Source organism: Cricetulus griseus (assembly GCF_003668045.3).
Source record: "Cricetulus griseus strain 17A/GY chromosome 1 unlocalized genomic scaffold, alternate assembly CriGri-PICRH-1.0 chr1_1, whole genome shotgun sequence".
NCBI classification, from domain to species: Eukaryota; Metazoa; Chordata; class Mammalia; order Rodentia; family Cricetidae; genus Cricetulus; species Cricetulus griseus.
Window position 1 is genome coordinate 160,833,417 of NW_023276807.1, and position 18,012 is coordinate 160,851,428.

An 18,012-nucleotide genomic window follows, 5' to 3' on the forward strand; every position below is an offset into this window, starting at 1 on the left:
ATGTTTATTGCTGAACTGTTCACAAATAGCTAGAAACCAGGCATTTTTTTTATAAAAAACAAATGGAGGAAACCTGCTTGCCTCATGTTAGTAAGGGAAGATAAAGAAGAAAGAAGGTGGGGAAAGGAAAATGGTCAAGGGACAATATACAAAGTGACGAGGTATACATTCAACGTGAACCAGTCCCTCACGTAGGCTCAACGTCCTATAAACAAAATATAGAATCAATTAAAACAATAAAAAATCCAGAAGGAACCAAAGGGGGCATTTCATACACAAATATATAAATGAAATATCTCCCTTCCATATTTTTACCATTAATCTATTTGTCTCTGCATCTAAAGTCCCTATTGGAGTCTCTTGCAGGAGACTCACAAGTTTTACAAATCTGCTAATCTCTTAATTTCCACTAGATTCTAACTCATTTATCCAGTCTTGCCCACAATAGTATAACACATTATAAATACAGTTTTGAATTTTCTACTAGCTGTGGTTTCAGTTACCAGCACTCAAATGTTGGCTCACAAATACCTGTAACTCTAGTTCCAGGGGATCTCTGCTTTCTTCTGAGTCCTGCCAGGCACCAGGATTCTAAGAGGCTCACAGAAGTACAAGCAGGCAAAACATTCATACAAGCAAAATAAGATAAATCTAAGGAATACATAGAAAAAAAGGAAAGCCAGAAAAATTGTTTTATGATCTCTAGTGTACAGAATGTGTGTTGTGTCTTATAAATAACAGATAAAAATTATTTGACTAATAAACAAGGACCTGTTTGTATCATTTTGCTATTAGTTTTCATATAACATTTCTAGCTCTTTGGGGTTTATGTCTATTTCCTGCATTACTGTCTTTTGTGTGTAGTGTTTAGTTGATTTCTTTGTAATGAAGTGTTTACATTTTTATGATAGGGTCTTCTGTATATCCTGTAGCTATTTGCTTTATGGTTACCATAGGCATAGGATGAAACATCTTAATAAGACAACACTATAATTTGTATTTATACCAGGCCAACTTCAAAGGCATAAAAACTCTGCTTCTTTATAGTACCATAAAACTTCTGGTTAATGATGTCACAAAAAAATCTCCTTTGTATATTGTGTGCTCAATATACAAACTAATCATTCCTGAGATGCACTAGTGTCTTAAATCAAGTTGAAAACAATATGTGGAATTATAAACCAAAGTTACAGTAATTTCAGTTTGCCCTCACACTGCTGCCAAAATAGCCCCCATTTCTCCTTCATTATTATTTACTCTTGAACTATTCCTGTATAGTGTGGCTATTCTACAGCCAAATGTCCCACATGCTCTCAGACAACACAAGAATCCTTGTGTTTCCTCATCTGTGCTTCATCTTCATCTAAACGAGTGCCATTCCATATATATGTTCATTTATCCAGCAAGTATCTATTGGTGCCACAGCCAACCAATAAGCTAAGTATTGTGTATTTAGAAATGAGTAAAGCATCCCTCTTGCCTTTAGGAAGGCCAAAGTAGAGAAAGACCTTACATGTAAGGTAGTTTGTTATGAGGCACCCATGCCAGTCTAGAAAACCGAGTTTGCCTGTCTACTTTCTTCTTTTAAAGTTTCATCCATTCCTGAGAATTTCATGTATATATATATAATGAATTTGATCCTATTTGCCACATTTCCTTTCAACCCCAAACAAATCCCCCATATACCCACAAGTCCATCTCTCTCCCAACTTCATGTCTGTTATTTATAGTGCACTAAGCCCAGTCATTGCTGCCCATATATGCATGGGTGTGGGGCTGTCCATTGAGCAGGGGCAATCTACCAGTGGCACCTCCTCAAACAGAGTGATTCTCCCTCCATCAGCAACTACCAGCTACTGATGCTGCCCTGGTACGTGTTGGAAACTGAAGGCCATCTACACTATTTCTGCCAGAATTTTGACTACCTTGATCTTGTGCCGATAATCATAGTTGCTGTGAGGTCAAGTGGATTGTAGCATGGTTATCCTTTACTTTACAATTAATACCCACTTATAAGTGAGTACATACCATGTTACATGAACTTATTTTATAGTTTTGAAATATAGTTTTCATACAGTGATGCATAAGTTAACCATTTAGCCATTGTTGCACCCATTCTTTTCCAGTCTGAATTTATTTCTAAATTGTTTTTACTTAATTTTTATATGCTCTCCATCTTTATCTTCACCATTAATCCTTAGCATGGATGATTATAATGAGCAATAGGGACTTAGGTATCTATTGAGCTATAAACAACCAGGCCAGATTAAAAATGATTGCATTTATAGGATGTAAGCTGATAGTGTGATGGTCACTGTCATGTGAGAGGGTGCGTTGTAGTATTACCTAATCTTTGAGTTAATTGTATTAGTATCTATGTTTAGGAAAACTGATGTATACAGTACACTTTCCATTTTCTGTATGGAATTTTTCATCTTGAGAACACAAGCATAAAACATAATTTTTAGGTTGCTACTATGAGAGAATTTTTGGGAGTAGGATCTCTTATAGTGGATAGAGTTATAAAAGTTGTCTGATTATTTGTAAATTCTTTCTTACCTCTAATAAAAAGTAAAAGTTTTGTCACCATACATTAGAGAGAGAGAGAGAGAGAGAGAGAGAGAGAGAATGAATCACAAACTTTCAGAGGAAAGTGAAAGGTAACCTTTTTTTCAGCTGCATTTCTTTCATTCTTTATATAAATTAAATTAAAGTGAAGATGTATTTAGCAAATAAAGCAGTAATTTGTTTTTGCATGTCTAACATGGAACTCAAAGACCACATAATATACTCTGACAGAATCATAGTAATTAGCATATAAAATGATTGATTAGCTATAAGATGTCATAAAGTTTCTCAAAAATGAATAAGAAAGACTATTGATGCAAATCTCCCTGTTCATTCTTAAAAATCAAGTGAAAATTCATGTTTCCTGATCTCCTAACTGAAACTAGGAGTTACTGAGTTCACCTCCCAGTCTACCCAATGATGAGCATTCTTCACAGGTCATCAGTCATCATTGAGTTCTGCTGAAGAGATTCATCTATATTTCCACCTACATTTCAACTGTTATAATTTCAACAAAGCATACCTGTCATGTCACACCTTATAATTTCATGTTACTAAGTATAAATCTAGTAGATATTTAATGAGCACCTGCTATGCTACGTGCCCTGAGCTTGAATATAGACTTGTAAAGGTACCTCAGCAATTTTACAGGAAAGGGCAGAGAAAAACATAATATGAAATACCTGTACAATTAAAGAGTTTGTAAAGGATTCATTAAGCAAATATTTCCTGAGTCTAGAGTTGAATTCTTGAGTTATATGACATCTGAAGTCAGCAAAACTCTGTGGAATCCATCTTTCAGTGCTGGTGGACCATCAATGAAGAGAAAATTAATAGTAGTGATTACAAAGACATAAAAGAGAATGTAGAGGTTGAAAGATAAACATGGATTTGATAACCAGAAGGTGTTAGTTAATACTGCAGATATGACAGCATTCCTACAGGGATGAGAGTAGACAGGGTGACATAGTGTCCACTTATGCTGTACTCGTTTGGAAAATGAAGAAATCCAAACCCTGTTAGAAAATCCCAGGACAGCTGTAGGATGTGCCATGGTGATTGCCAGCAATCCAAAGATGTCACTTGTTTTCCAAGTAATTGAAAGTGTAACACTTATATTAAGCCTTGAAAATCTCCTTTAGACTCACTCATGAGGTCCCAAAGATGCAAACTGATGGATAGTGGTCTTATAGAAATGATGGTCTATAACTTCTGATAGAGAAATGCCTCTTCTCTTGAAAGCAAATTATTCAGCTGAAACAATAAGGCTCAATGTTCAGAGGAGGCAGCTCTTCACTTTAAATATATCAACTTACTTAGAAAACAACAAGGGTGGTTGTAGAGTGAACAATCAGCAGTCAATAGGGCAAAGGTTTCTTTATTCAGATACACCAGCCAAGCATAGGCCAAATCCTGCCAGGGCAGCAAGGCAGCCAGGCCAGAGCAAGGAGGAGGGAGCAGGGAGAAGGGCCAGAAGAAGGGAAGGTCCACGTGTCCAGGGTCCCTTAAGAAGCCTTCCTGAAGTCACCTTAGACTTCCCCTTACCCCGCCCTCACGGGTGTGTTTAGGCACACCTGTCCCAGTTACCTGGGGGCGGGGCTACAGTGTCTCCCTACAGGTGGTGAGGAGGCAGAAATGAGTATAATACACCCTAACATTCCATTTCTTTGCCGATGAAGACAAATACTTCAAATAAAATTATTCTTAGAATAATGTGATATGTTTTGCAAATGTAGGACAATATCAGAAATCATGACATAGGAATATATTTTTGGATAATTTAGATTCAGAACTAAAACATGTAATTTCCAGATGTGAAATAGTTAACAAATATTGTATTATGTTGAGCCTTACAAACTTTAGATCACAAAGAAACACCAGAAAAAGGATCAGAAACTGTCCAAAAACGTTTATCTAATGCTTTAAAAGTTATATTACTTAAATGAAATACAAAACAACACATTTAGCCTTTAGCTGGAAAATGTCCTCTTAAAATCTGCCCTTCAATAAAGTTCTGACTGTCTTTCTTTTCTAGCCAAGGTTATAGTATGATGTGTTAATATGATATGAATTTTGTACTTTTTGGCTAGAAATATATTGCTTCTTTTGTTGTTTTGTTTTGTTTTTTTAATATATGTGTGTGTGTGTGTGAGCCTGTGTGAGTTTATGGGTACCACATAACATGCAGGAGCCCACAGAAGCCAAAGGAGGGCATCAAAAATGTCTGGAATTGGAGTCATAGGGGTTATGAGTAGCTATGAAAGCGATGGACTATGAGCCCAGGTCCTTTGCAAGAGCAGTAAGTGCTCTTAACCGCTGAGATTTCTTTCCCTGTAGCTAAATTTTAAGGAGGGGCTTTCACCTTAATAAATGCACTAAAGATCATTCATTTAAAATTTTCCTACCTTTCCCTGACCGTATTTTTTTTTTCTGTACATTTGAAAACATATGTGTTCAGGAGTCTCACCGATTTAGCTAATGTAACTTGCTAAAATAAAAGTTTGTGTTAGTCTGTCTTTGCTTTGACAAAGTATCTGTGTAACTGTGGTGATATTTTTGTGATCTAACAAATAAAGCTTACAAAACTAGCCACAACCATAGAGGCCAGACAGTGGTGGTACACACCTTTAATCCCAGCACTCAGGAAACAGAGGTGATAGATCTCTGTGAGTTCAAGGGGACCCTGGGCTTCACGAGAGTGAGTGAGTCTAAAAAAGAGAAACAGAGATCACAGAAAGGCCATCTCAGCACTTGGGAATCTGCGCCTTTTATCCCAGCATGAGAGGAATATAAGACAGGAGGAGGCAGAGCTTAGGGCAGTCTCAGTGAGTCTGAGAAGCAATGCAGTCTGAAGATGCAATCTGAGGTTGTTGGATTGCCCATTCGGTCTGAGCAATGATAGAGGTGAGAACTCTCTAGTAGCTGGCTGCTTTGCTTCTCTTTTCTTCAGCTTGAACCCCAGTGTCTGTCTCTGGGATTTTACTATTTGTGCTACATGTAACTCTCTTTAAGGGAGGAAGGATTTATTTTGGTTTACACTGTTTCAGAGGTTTCTGTACACAATGCTCATATCTATGGATTGATAAGCCTGTGTTGAGAAAGAATTTCATGCAAGAGGTACATGGGGCAGAAGTTTCTTGCATTATTGTGGACAAGCAGAGAGGGAGAGGGTTCGGGAAAACACCCAACTACCAAGGACGCATGCCCAGGGACTCAACTTCATCCGACAAGGCCTTATCTCTTAATGTTTCTAGATCTTCACACATGAAGTGGTGGAGATATTCCATTTTAAACCTTTATAGTAAATGTACATGACAACGCAAGACTTGTGATCTCCAGAAGGTGGAGTTTAGTTTCATATTGTTAAGACACCCTTTTCCTTCATGACAGACTGCCTGTCCTATAAGCTTCAAGAGCCCTGATGCTGTCATTGGTGTTTTTGATCTTTAGCTATTCTGGCTGCTGTAAGCTGAGTCTAGCAGGTTCTATGTCATTTCCAACTAGCTTACCCAAATCCAATGGGTTTTATGCTTTTATGTTAGTGTGTGCTAAGAAACGAAGAATAGAGATTATGGAAAAGCCAACTGGTTTCTCCTTTGTGGAAATTTTATTGTTTCTCCTCTCAGAATTACCACATTAGGTACTCTAAAGAGATAATGTCTGGTGGGCCAGTGAGGTATTTCAGTAGGTAAAAGTACTTGCCTTGCAAGCTGATGATGTCAGTTAATCCTCAGAAACAGACCTCCACACATGTACCATGGCACATGTACCTGTACACACACACACACACACACACACACACACACACACACACACACACATTCTTGCATACTCACACAATAATAAGTGGTCCTACTAGTAAGTGGTCCTAATCTAGGGCATCCATTCTCTAGGAGAACTGAAAACCAGACTGAAGTCGAGCTCAGTATTTTAGGCCAGTTGTCTGATTTCCAACAAGCTCATCTCTCATTTGTTCTTCCCTGGTCCCACAGGCCAAGGCTACATTTCCTTAGCCATCAAAAGTACCCAGAAGCACTGTGGTAACCCTCTCAAGAAGTTGTGTAGCACTTCTCCAGCTAAAACACACCAAGTAGCCTGGTTTAAGATGGCATTTCCTGCCTATATATGCTATGAACAATTTAACACTGTTAGTGAGATGTATGGGGGGGGCATTGCATTTTATTTTATTCAATGTAAAATTTAATGTGTTATACAGAATTTAAAGTTTCTCTATATTCAGAAGTTTGTGAAATGACATTTTACTTTTCAATTTTGATACTGAAATATTGAGTCAAACAAATTAATTTAGCTTTAAAATATGCTTCCTAGATGTGTACCTTGACTGCTATGACAAAAGCATATTTTTCTGGAGTTCTTTGGTCACTAATCAGAGTTCTGTCTGAAGAAGGAACTTGGTATTTATTGAGCACAATGTGCTAGATGGCATCTGTGAAGCCAGCCATTTGTGTTCAAAAGCAGCAGCACTTTACCTGAAAGACCAATCACAGCAGTGTGATGTTGATCAGTATTTTAACTTATTTACCTACAGAACGTCATCATAATGTCACGAAGAAGTGTTCAACTTAGTTTTTCTTTTTTTCCTTTTATTGAAAATGAATTATTTCCTCACATAATAGATCCCAGTTATGATTCTCCCTCCCTCTGCTTCTCCCAATTCTTCCTCTCCTCCCCTTCCCTCCCATCTGGATCCACTCCCTTTCTTTTTCTCATTAGAAAAGAACAGGGTTCTAAGAGATAATATTAAAACAGAATAAGATAAAACAAAGCCTGTTACATTGACATTGGGCAGGACAAACCAACAGAAGGAAAGAGCTCAAGAGAAAGCAAAACTACAGGGGCCAACTCCTTTGCATACTCAGGAATCCTATCAAAACACTAAGCTAGAAGTCATAATATATATGCACAGAGGACCTGTCACAGACCCCTGCAGGCCCTGTGCATGCTGCCTCTCTCTGTGAGCTCACATGAGCTTTGTTCCTGTTGATTTAGCAGCCCTTGTTTTCTTGTTGTCCTCCACCCCCTCTGGCTCCTACACTCTTTCTGCTCCTACTCTGGCTCCTACTCCTCTTCCATGGGGTTCCTTGAGCCTTGAGGGGAGAGATTTGATGGACATATCCTACTAAGGGCTGAGTGTTCAAGGCTCTCACTCTCTTCTTGCCCTCACTGTGAGTCTCTATATTTGTTCCCATCAGCTGCAGGAGAAAGCTTCCCTGTGATGGCTGACCAAGGCGCTGATCTATGAGTATAGCAGTTTCAAGTCAGTCGTTTATTCCAAAATGCACTCCCAATTTTGACATGCTGGGGATTGATTGAACTTTGTGAAGTAGAGGTCCTAGGATTCTGTCTCATACATGTCTGGCCACAGAGCATTTGCATGAAGTATACAGTGACCCTTTCTGTCTCTCTTTGAAATAAGCATTTCAGAGGTGGCTAACCTGCTATCCCATGTTCTACACATGGTTGACATTAGCTAATGTGATTTTTCAAGCATCTCTTACGTGTGACACATTTAGGAATAAATGCTCGTGAGGGTCTTGATCCTGGGAGCCACAATTACAGGTTAGAGTCTATTCTCCCTTTTCATTTGTGGCTCAGTCTTAATGTGGTCACGGTCCATAGTTAAATGATTTACAATCACATGGACTAACCACTGACTTCTGCCTCTCTTATAAGCATTATAAATTCATATGCACACCTTCCAGATGCACGGGAAATGCAGAGCCGTTTTCATAATGGATTATGCAGACCATTTGTGGCGGGGGGGGGGGGGGAGATCCAAAGCAAAACCAGCTTTTACATATGGCATCCATAGCTGTAACTTATTTTATAGTAAGTCCTCAGATGAAGCAAAGATGTCCTTGACAAAGGCAACAAAAAAAAAAAAGAAAGCCAACAATCTATTTATAGCTCAAGCTGTCAAATTTAGAGTAAACCTTTTGCCTCTAACCACATTTGCTGCAGAATTCTTCTCACTAATTGCAGGCTACTCCTGCTTCGCATGAAGACATCTGTACTGTGGCACACCCTGTAATTATATGGGAAGGGATCACTCATGATTCTGTCGATAGTGTATTATAACTAAACCCTTCGGGTGGGAACAGGAAAAATGAATTGTTTCAATACAGGGAACAAATAGTACAACTTTTACGGAAGTAAAATTGTCCGCAGAATAAACCATATACATGGTCTGTAATGATGCTTGGTGTATTTTTTTTCCCTTTAAACTCTGAAAGAGGGAAAAAAAAAGAGAAGAGGAACAGGATGTCTACACACAAGTCATAGTCACCACCAACCTAGTACAAGCTCTATCACCTCCAGATGAATTGTTGAAAAAAATCCCCCTTCAAAAGCCTCCTGGCCAGTTGTATGACACTCCTATCCCCTCCCCACCCCCCCACCCCCGCCCTCCTTCATGGTAGGCATTGGTACACGCTTTCCAGTTCTGCTCCATCCTGTTGTACATCCTCTCCAAAGTTCCAGGACTCCCATCCCGGTAGGACTGGAAGCAGGTCCCCTAACCTGGCACTCACACCTTCCTCACCTTCTTCTCCTTCACCTATACCTCACCCCTGGTAGCACTGCATCTGCATCGACACAATGGCATTTCCTGTGACCATTTCAGTTCAAGCTCTCCTTGTTTCTAGCCCAGTGCCCCCCGGAGGGTGGCTTAAAAACTTAATAACTGCACCTGTAAAATGAGTCTAATAATGGCCTCCACATCATAGGGGTTTTATGAAATTTTAAGATGACAGTGTATGTAGAGCACAATGCTGTCTGGCACATCGGTACACACTCACAAATTGATAGCTATTTGGGCTGTTTTGTTCTTTGTTGTTGTTGTCTTTTCTCAGAGGATGCATCATGAAGCCTCTCACTAAATCTTTCCCAGGGATTTGCTAGCTGCCCATGTTTGAGTCACATTTACATTTTTCATTTGTGTAGATTGATCTGGCTGCTAAATATCTTTGTGTTTACACTTGTTTGTGCTCCCTCTGGACATCTGAAGGTGTTTGGTCAGTGTTCTCTGCCCAAGTAAATGTAACCTACTCATCTTCCGTGGGCTAAATAATCCTGGCCCCTGCCTTCCTCCTAGCTCTACAAATTTCAGATGTACACTAAAGCTCAGAGTGTGACCTTATTTTAAAATAATGTCTTGGTGCATGTGATCAGTTAAGAACCTAGAGATGAAATCTCCAGAGATTAATGTGCGTGTTTTTAATCCATTGACAGTTGTCTTTCTTAAAAGATGACAGAGAGAAGAGACAATAACTTGAGAATGGGGAAAGATTGGGCAACACATCTACAAGCCAGATAGCACTCAAGATCTCTAGCAGCCACCAAAAGCTGTTTGGATGTTTTTACATGTGCGATCCTCCAGGAGGAACTGCCTCTGCCCAAATCTTATTTCAGACTACCAGCCTCCAGAACTGTGGGACCATAAATTTCCGCTTTGTTATAAAATATGCAATTTGTGGTCATTTGCTATAGCAGCCACAGAAAACAAATACATGAACATACTTCTATCTCACAAAACTCAGTTCTGTCCCCAGCTGGGTGGTGAACCTGTCATTGAGCCTGACAGAAATGTTCCCCACTCTGAACCTTTACCAGGACATGCCGCCTGCTAAACCCTTTTCTTACTTCCTGTTCTCTTGTCTTGATGAGTGTTAATTATTGTCTCCACACCAGGACAGTCTACAAAAGGATGGAAACCTAACCTTACACAGTTGTATAGACCATAGTAATTCAGTACTAGTGGTTGGCAAATGATCATGGAGTCCCCAAAATCACTTCTGAACTTTTGAGATGAAGGTGTAAAAAACAATTAAGTATCTGCCATAGAAAAAACTTAATTAAATGGTAGTTGCCCTTCACCAACTATAGATTGTATATTTAGAGTGATACCTCTTAAGTGACATGGGATTGGAAGCATTTTTACACAATGTCCACTGCAAAGCACATTTCTAAAGCAAATACACATATAAAATAAATGTTGGCTATATGTAGCTATTGTGTAAAACATGGTATACATTATTATCTGGTAAAGCAGTAATTTATGTCTCATTTTAGTTTTCTACCCAGTAGATTAAAACATTTTCACACTTTGAAACATTAACCTGAAGTTGCCACCTACCTGTGTGGTAGGAATATTAGAAGCGTTTCAATCAGTTATTAATAATTAGTACTTTAAAGACTGTAGCCAAGCCTTGGGCTTGATCTCTTATGGTTTAGTTAATTTTACCCTGATTTCCAGTTGCAATCTATCCTTTTCACCATAGCTGACTTACTCAGACATCTGTGGACTCTTAAAGAAATGACCTCCCAACTCTAGGTCAGCTGTGTCTGTTTCGTGTTGCCAATGTGGCAAGCAGAGAGGCTGCCCTGCTGGGTAGTAAGTTGTAAAGGGCCTGGAATACTGACAATAAGGCATCTGACTCTTGGGGCTTGGGAGGGTAATCTTGGTGTGAACTCTAAGTTCAGCTCCAGAAGCAGACGTGAAACAGACATGAAGGATAACAGATGTAAAAGCACAATGGACAAGACAAAGACATAGGAAAGTTAGCAAATCCATAGTTAAATAAGAGTATGATGGGAGGTAATAATTATGAAAAATGGAAGATATGAGACCATGTGGGGTTGAAAAGGAATTTGGTATGAAGGGAATCTGAATAACAAAAGGACCATGTGAAAGACAGCAAACTGCAAGAGTGGAAGGTAAAGTCCTTTTTCAATGAGAAAGAGAAGAAAATATCCATACATTAGAAGCTTCTAAAACTGAGGTTTGTAGAAGTGGTGAAAATTATGTGTCTATGATCTATTCCCAGCAAGAAGACCAATGAGTCACAGTTGGAATGAGCTGCCTTCCTATCATGGAATTTGATCACCACTTATGTGTCACAGCTTTTCTGGCAGGCATGGCAACTACCTCCCATGAGGCTTCAGGTTGGGCAGACACACTGGCACTATTGAAGACACAGTGACAGCTGTTTTCACAGAGGTTTGCATATGGGATGTTAATACTGTACATAAAATGTGTCCCTTCCATATCCTGGGACTGACTACAGAGAGATGCCCAGATGCTGGGACACATACAACAAAGAAGGAGGCTCGAAAACACTGTCAGTGGGAGCACTAAAGTCTGCCATGGAAATTTACTTTCATGTATTCTGCTTAGTTTTTAGTGAGTCTACTATGATTTCCAAGGCTCTATAGAGGACAAGAAAACATGCCACTCTCATCTAACTTCCACCCTGCAGTCTATGGAGATGACCCATGTACTCAAACTGGCATCAGTAGTTACATTGCAACTGATAAGAATGTTTGCTTAAGAGGTAAACATTGAATGGAAACAGTGAAAATTCCTAACCATTATTTATAGAAATAACCCTCAGATTACATTGTCCAAAAGTATGGCTGCTGTATAACTTGTTGTAATACACATTGATTTCATATTTCATTTTGAATCTAATAGTATCACGAATTTTTCCCAAGGCATGCTCATTGAAGCTGATGGGAGTTATTTGAAACATCCCACACTAAGCTATTAATAAATTCAGAGAACGTTAAGAGGAGTACATATGGCACTTTAAAACTTGAATATATTTTAATGCTAACTTATATATTAAGATAATGTGTCTATAAGATATTTAAAATGTTTTTCTACCTGCATAAATAAATGCTTGTGTGCATGTAAAAAATACACTTACCAGAACAGAAAGAGAAATCGTTTATACATTCTAGAATGCCACCAAGTATACAAGGACAATTATTTTGTGTCTCTATAACAGTAAATTTAGAAGCAATTTTCTACCTACCAACCATTTGATTTATAAAGGACAAAATTCTAAGGACAAATGCATTCTTCTGGGGTTCCTCAAAGAACTTTAATGAAAACCAAGGACTATTGGATATGGAAAATTGAACAGTAGGTGAAAGTATTTTTCCATTTGTATGCAAAGAAAAAGTATATTTTCATATTTTCCCCTCATCCCAATATAATTAGCTGAGGTATGCATATTGTCCAAATAGTAAGCATTTGGTGGCTTATAAATGAATCCAATTGTCTACCAACTATATATGTACCAAACAGGACAGCATTGGTCAGGGAATGATGCAACACAATTAGAATTGTTGTGTAACTTACCTAAGGGCCTGGGTCCAATCCCCATTACTACATAAACTATATGTGGAGGCACTCACCTGTAATCTAGCACTCAGTAGTTAGAGACTGGAGGATCAGTAGTTCAAGTTCAAACATACACATAGCACCAACAGTCAGTTTGTGGCATGTTAGACCATAGTAGACCTTGTCTCCAAATCAACAAATGAACAACAGGAAACGCCAGATGAGACAGAACTTACATGGATAAAGGTGTTGATTTTTCTTTCATATTGCATTTCTAAGTTTGAGAAATGAGTTCATTTAAACATCTATTTTTGAAAAACCCATAACATTTGGAGGACTTGACAAGATAATGACATCCAAAACATTTAGATAATTACAGAAGTTCAAGTTAGGTTTGATTCTAAGCCTTAATGCAGAAAAAAAAAAAGGTATAAATTCTTACCTGGAAAGAGAAGAGAAAAACAGCAAAATTTGAATGAGTATTTTTAAAATTCCTTGGATTATTTTGAAGTCACTCAATCAAATTCATCTAAATTTATTGCCAGTGCTGTGTTTGCTCCCTCTCCATTATTAATAACTTACATTTAAAAAGTTTGTGTGCTTACTGGATGCAGGGCAACCTTCTGTGACTGTTTACATGGAAGCTAATTCTCAGAGTACTGGAAAGTTTGGCTTAGCATAATAATTTCTCCTTTCATGTGCTCTGTCACTGATTTTTCCCAAACTCCTGGGAGAACAATACTTCTTAAAGCCTTGAAAAGTGTGTTCAAACAGGTTCAACTCCATTACACTTCATTAACCCCCCCCTTCAAATTCAAGCCAACTATGTTCTTTCCCTTTAAAATGTTTGTTGAGACATTTACACGTGTTGCCCAGCAACCTCCCAGACTTGTTAGAAGCACGTGCATATTTACTTATGCTAGAAACACACTGGAAGTTGGCTCATGGTATCAAACCCAGATGGACATGAATGTCATCATGTCCTTAGTAAACCATAAAAGGGACATCTTTCTCCATTAGGGGGGATTCCGAAGGCCTTTGGATAACTCCAATGAAAGCAGAGTACTTGAGCCAGGACATACATCCCACAGAAGAATGTGCAAGAAACTGCATCCCCCAATGAATTTTCTGTTTGGATACTCCTTTTTTTTTTTTTTCTGAGACTTTCGGTAATTTGGGAGTCATTTTAAATTCTCCGACTAATTCAAACACAGAGTGTGTGATTTAAAATACTTCCTTGGAGGATTTACCAAAATTAGTTCTTTTTATTCAGCTATTAATTTAAAATGAAGGTTAAGAATATCTTGGTTGCCTTTCTCAACAAATTAGTTTTGAACTCCCAAGTGAATATCAAGACTAGAAAAATCAATAAAGCAATGCCTAAAGTAACCTCTTATCTTCCTAAGAGCAGTTAACAAACAAGCAAGCCAACAACAAAAAGAATCCTGAGGAACAGAATTGCTCTCAGAGCAAAGTCCATATTGAAAATTCTGACTTTGATATCTATCACAAGGAGTAATTATATGGAAAAAGTCCAGAAAAGAAATCACCTATGTGCTTTAAATAGATAGTCATGACATAAATGTTCAATTACCATACAAAGACACACACATGCAGTCATCTATTGCACTCACCAAGTGCGAAGTGGACTTATGAAGTCCAATTATAAACAAACAATGCCAGTCTAACTTGTGATGAACAGAATTAGCCAAAGTACTAAATAATACCTGGTAACTCAGCCAATAGAACCATGAGCCAAAGAGTTAATAACAGAAGCAGAAACACACTTTAAAACTGGTCTGCGATGTGCTTAGCAGGAGCAGCTATTGTCTCTATAAAACAGAGTTGGGCTACAGTAAAAAGAAGTAGAAATCTTCAGAATTAAAAAATAAGATAGGGTCAATTGTCTATACTGATTCTCTCACAATTTTATCCGAACATCTTTGTGGCATACTCTATTACACACACAAAAATGGGAAGCTATATTTCTTCATTATGTGGAGGTTCAAAACAGTTTCTTCAAAGGGGGCAGAGCATGTGAGATTTGGAAGGGAAATGTAAGCATGTTGAGTGGAAGTCACACCAACCACCATTGGGTCTCATAGCTGGTGCAGTCAAGAGGCATTTGGCTTTCCTGTGTCTGCTGGAGCTGATGGAATGCCTATCTTCTGGCCTCCTAGGCATTTACAAGCCTGTGGGTCAGCTTGCTGGTGCGTGTCAAGGATAAATCTGCGTGATCTGGTAGCTGACAAAGAACTCACTGACACCTTATTCTAAAATTGTGGCAGAAGCATTGTGCCCTGTAGCAAGCATCTCTCTTCATAGTAGCAGAAGCAGCTCCCATGCTAGGCCAGTTTATGGTGGTGTTCTTACATCCAGTGTCTGGTCCATCAGGGGAAAAGGAAAAAAAGGCCCAAACCCTTTGCCTCAACTGGGACATGTGTAGAAGCTGTCTCAGCTCCAGGTCTCTCAGAGGATTCCCCGAGATACCATCTATTGCACCAGCATCATAGTGCAGCTTTCACAGCCCATTTCCCTTTCCTTCCCACAGGAACTGATCCCTAGAGAGTTTCCAAAGTCTCCTCCACGCAATTATTTATCCTGAGTGTACTTACTGGGCAGTCAGACCTAAAACAATTCATCGTTCAAATCCATGCTATATTCAACAGTTTATAATTTTATAAATATTCTTCCCATTTGAAAGTAATATTTTACTAAGGTAGTAAATGTTTATAATAAAACATGGGAATGGTAGATAATCAAATAGGTACTTTGAAAAATGAATACATGTGTAAACATTTTCCATATATAATTATTTGTTTGTAAAGCTGGAATCATGTAACAGAAATGCTTAGATTCTATATTTTGCCTCTGTGAATGACATGACATAGTCTTTGGAACTGTGCTGAAATGTTTCAATGAAACAAGGCATTATGCAGTTTCCGGTTTGGACTTCCTTTCTCAGAAGACTCTGTTATTAAAATGATTCTGTAGCAGATACCCCAACCATTTCAAGCTAGTGTAGATTCATGAGCATTTTCTTAGGACATATTTCTTGTTATCAAATTCCTAGAGCAATGCACTTGCTGAAGTGTAAGGTTCTTCTCCTACTCTGTCAAGGCAGACTGTACTAATTAGTCAGACATTTTGTGAGTTTTCTTCAGTGATATATCTTATTATATTGTCTTAAAACATGAAAATGTGTCTAGTCTTGACACATTTTTTATAAGTAAAACAATACTTTTCGTGTTTATTGAGTATTGATGAATTTTCTTTGATGAACTACATATTCATTCTGGGCCATTTGGTCTTCTGGGTTTATTATTTTTCTAAAATGAAAAGTTATATTTGAGAAAATAGTATATGAATCTACAAATTAATAAACAAAATATATTTTTTCATGAAGCTTCATATTCTATATCCATGAATATTTGTAATAAACTAAATTGATTTTACACTATTAATGTGAATACATTAAATTATGTTGTGAATGTGATCACCTAATTGTGATTAGATCCTAAAATAAAAAATTGAATTGCTTTGGCATTATGCTTTATGTTATTCCATTAGACTAGAAGCCTCATGAAGACAGGGATCATCACTCATTTTCCTCTAGAACAAGCTAGCACATGTACATGAATGTAGTTTTCCTTTCTAATGCATCAGTGCCTTGCTTGGTATGTTCACCAATTTCCAAGTTCTAAGGTCACTACAGTTTGGGGTTGAACATAAGACATCACCCCAAATACTCTGGATACCAGAATTTCCAGAAGCCTTCTGTAAAATGGCACAGATATGTATATTTTCTAGGATGATTTAAATCATCTATAAGAGTTAATATAATGTAAATGCTTTGTAGGTTGGTCATCAGCAGAGGTTAGGGAACAGTGCCAGAAGAAAAGTCCATATATGTTTAATTAATTCTTTTTCTCTGTGTGTGTTTATATGAACAAGTCCACATGACATGTGTGTATGTGAGTATAGAGGTCACAGGACAAGCTCAAACTATGCCACTTAAGTTGATATTTTCTTACCCAATACTCACAACACTCCTAAGTCGAAGTCCTCAATTGCTTGTGGTAACTTGATCTGGCTGGGCCTTTGGTGAGCTGTATTATACTGAGACTTCCCTAAACCACCTCTCTCTCTCTCTCTCTCTCTCTCTCTCTCTCTCTCTCTCTCTCTCTCTCTCTCTCTCTCTTCTCCCTCCTGTGTGTGTGTGTGTGTGTGTGTGTGTGTGTGTGTGTGTGTGTGTGTGTGTGTGTGTACGAGTGTATGCACTTTACATTCACTGACATGATTGAATTATTTGCTACTCCCCTGTTTAATTTTCTTCTGGCTGAGAAATGAGTCTTCAAATGTTACCATGCTCAGGCTTCTCTTCTCATTTGCATCAGTTTTCTCCTGTTCCCTTTACATTGGGTGTGTCCATCAGCCCTTCTAAGTAGCCATCCAGTTCTCTAAGTTATGTGTGTGCACTTTTCAACACAACTTACACCCCTGTAAAGTCAGAGTTTCTTTTCCTCACGGAATAATCACTGCTAGTGAAAGATTCTTAGCTTGCTCCATCTCAGTGGACTCCAGTAATTTAAGCACATCCGTATCAATCCATGCCCAAGGATAGTGTTTCAAATAGTCTGAAGTACTTCTGAAGTAAATCATATGTTTCCATGGCCCTAGGTGACATTTTAATGTCACTGCTTTTAGTGCCTTATGTCTAGCTGTTGTTAAGGTGACCACAGCCTGTTTTGACAGCCCTTGTTCCACCTGCTTTTCGAATTTTAGAAACTATTATATATCTTCATTCCCATTTTCAATAGTTGAGGGGGATTCAATAAAACCAACAACCAGGTTTTATACATTCATCCTTTCACCAAATACGCCCTAATTTTCTACTGTATGAATAATGTTCCAGCTGCAAGGAACACAGAGGGAAAAATAAACCAACAGAGAAACTCTGTCTCTAAGAAACATGAGGAAGTGTAAGCTTTAGGTTACTGAAAACAGGCTCAGGTCAGAAGAGGAAGCAAAGGCCAGATGGACTAACCAAATTGCATTCAACTACCACGCAGTACAGGGGGCTATAGGCAATTGCTCATTGTGTTAGAGGAATAGAAGGGTGGTATTGCTGGAGTTGGGGAAGGGCAATGGGGGGGGTAGAGAAGGAGGGAGGCGACTATGTGTTGCATAAGGCCCCAAAGGGGATTATAATCATTCTTGTCACCAAGAAATGGTTGACTTCTATTCTGAAAGCACCCTCTTTACTACTGCTTGGTGTGGTCGGGAGGACAGGAGGC

General features: G+C 38.4%; 1 protein-coding gene across 2 annotated transcripts in view; it reads left to right on the forward strand.

The window, feature by feature from the left end:
• Positions 1-18,012, forward strand: part of Cfap299 (cilia and flagella associated protein 299) — a 435,850-nt gene that overhangs the window by 313,790 nt on the left and 104,048 nt on the right. The gene's annotated exons all lie outside the window — the stretch shown is intronic.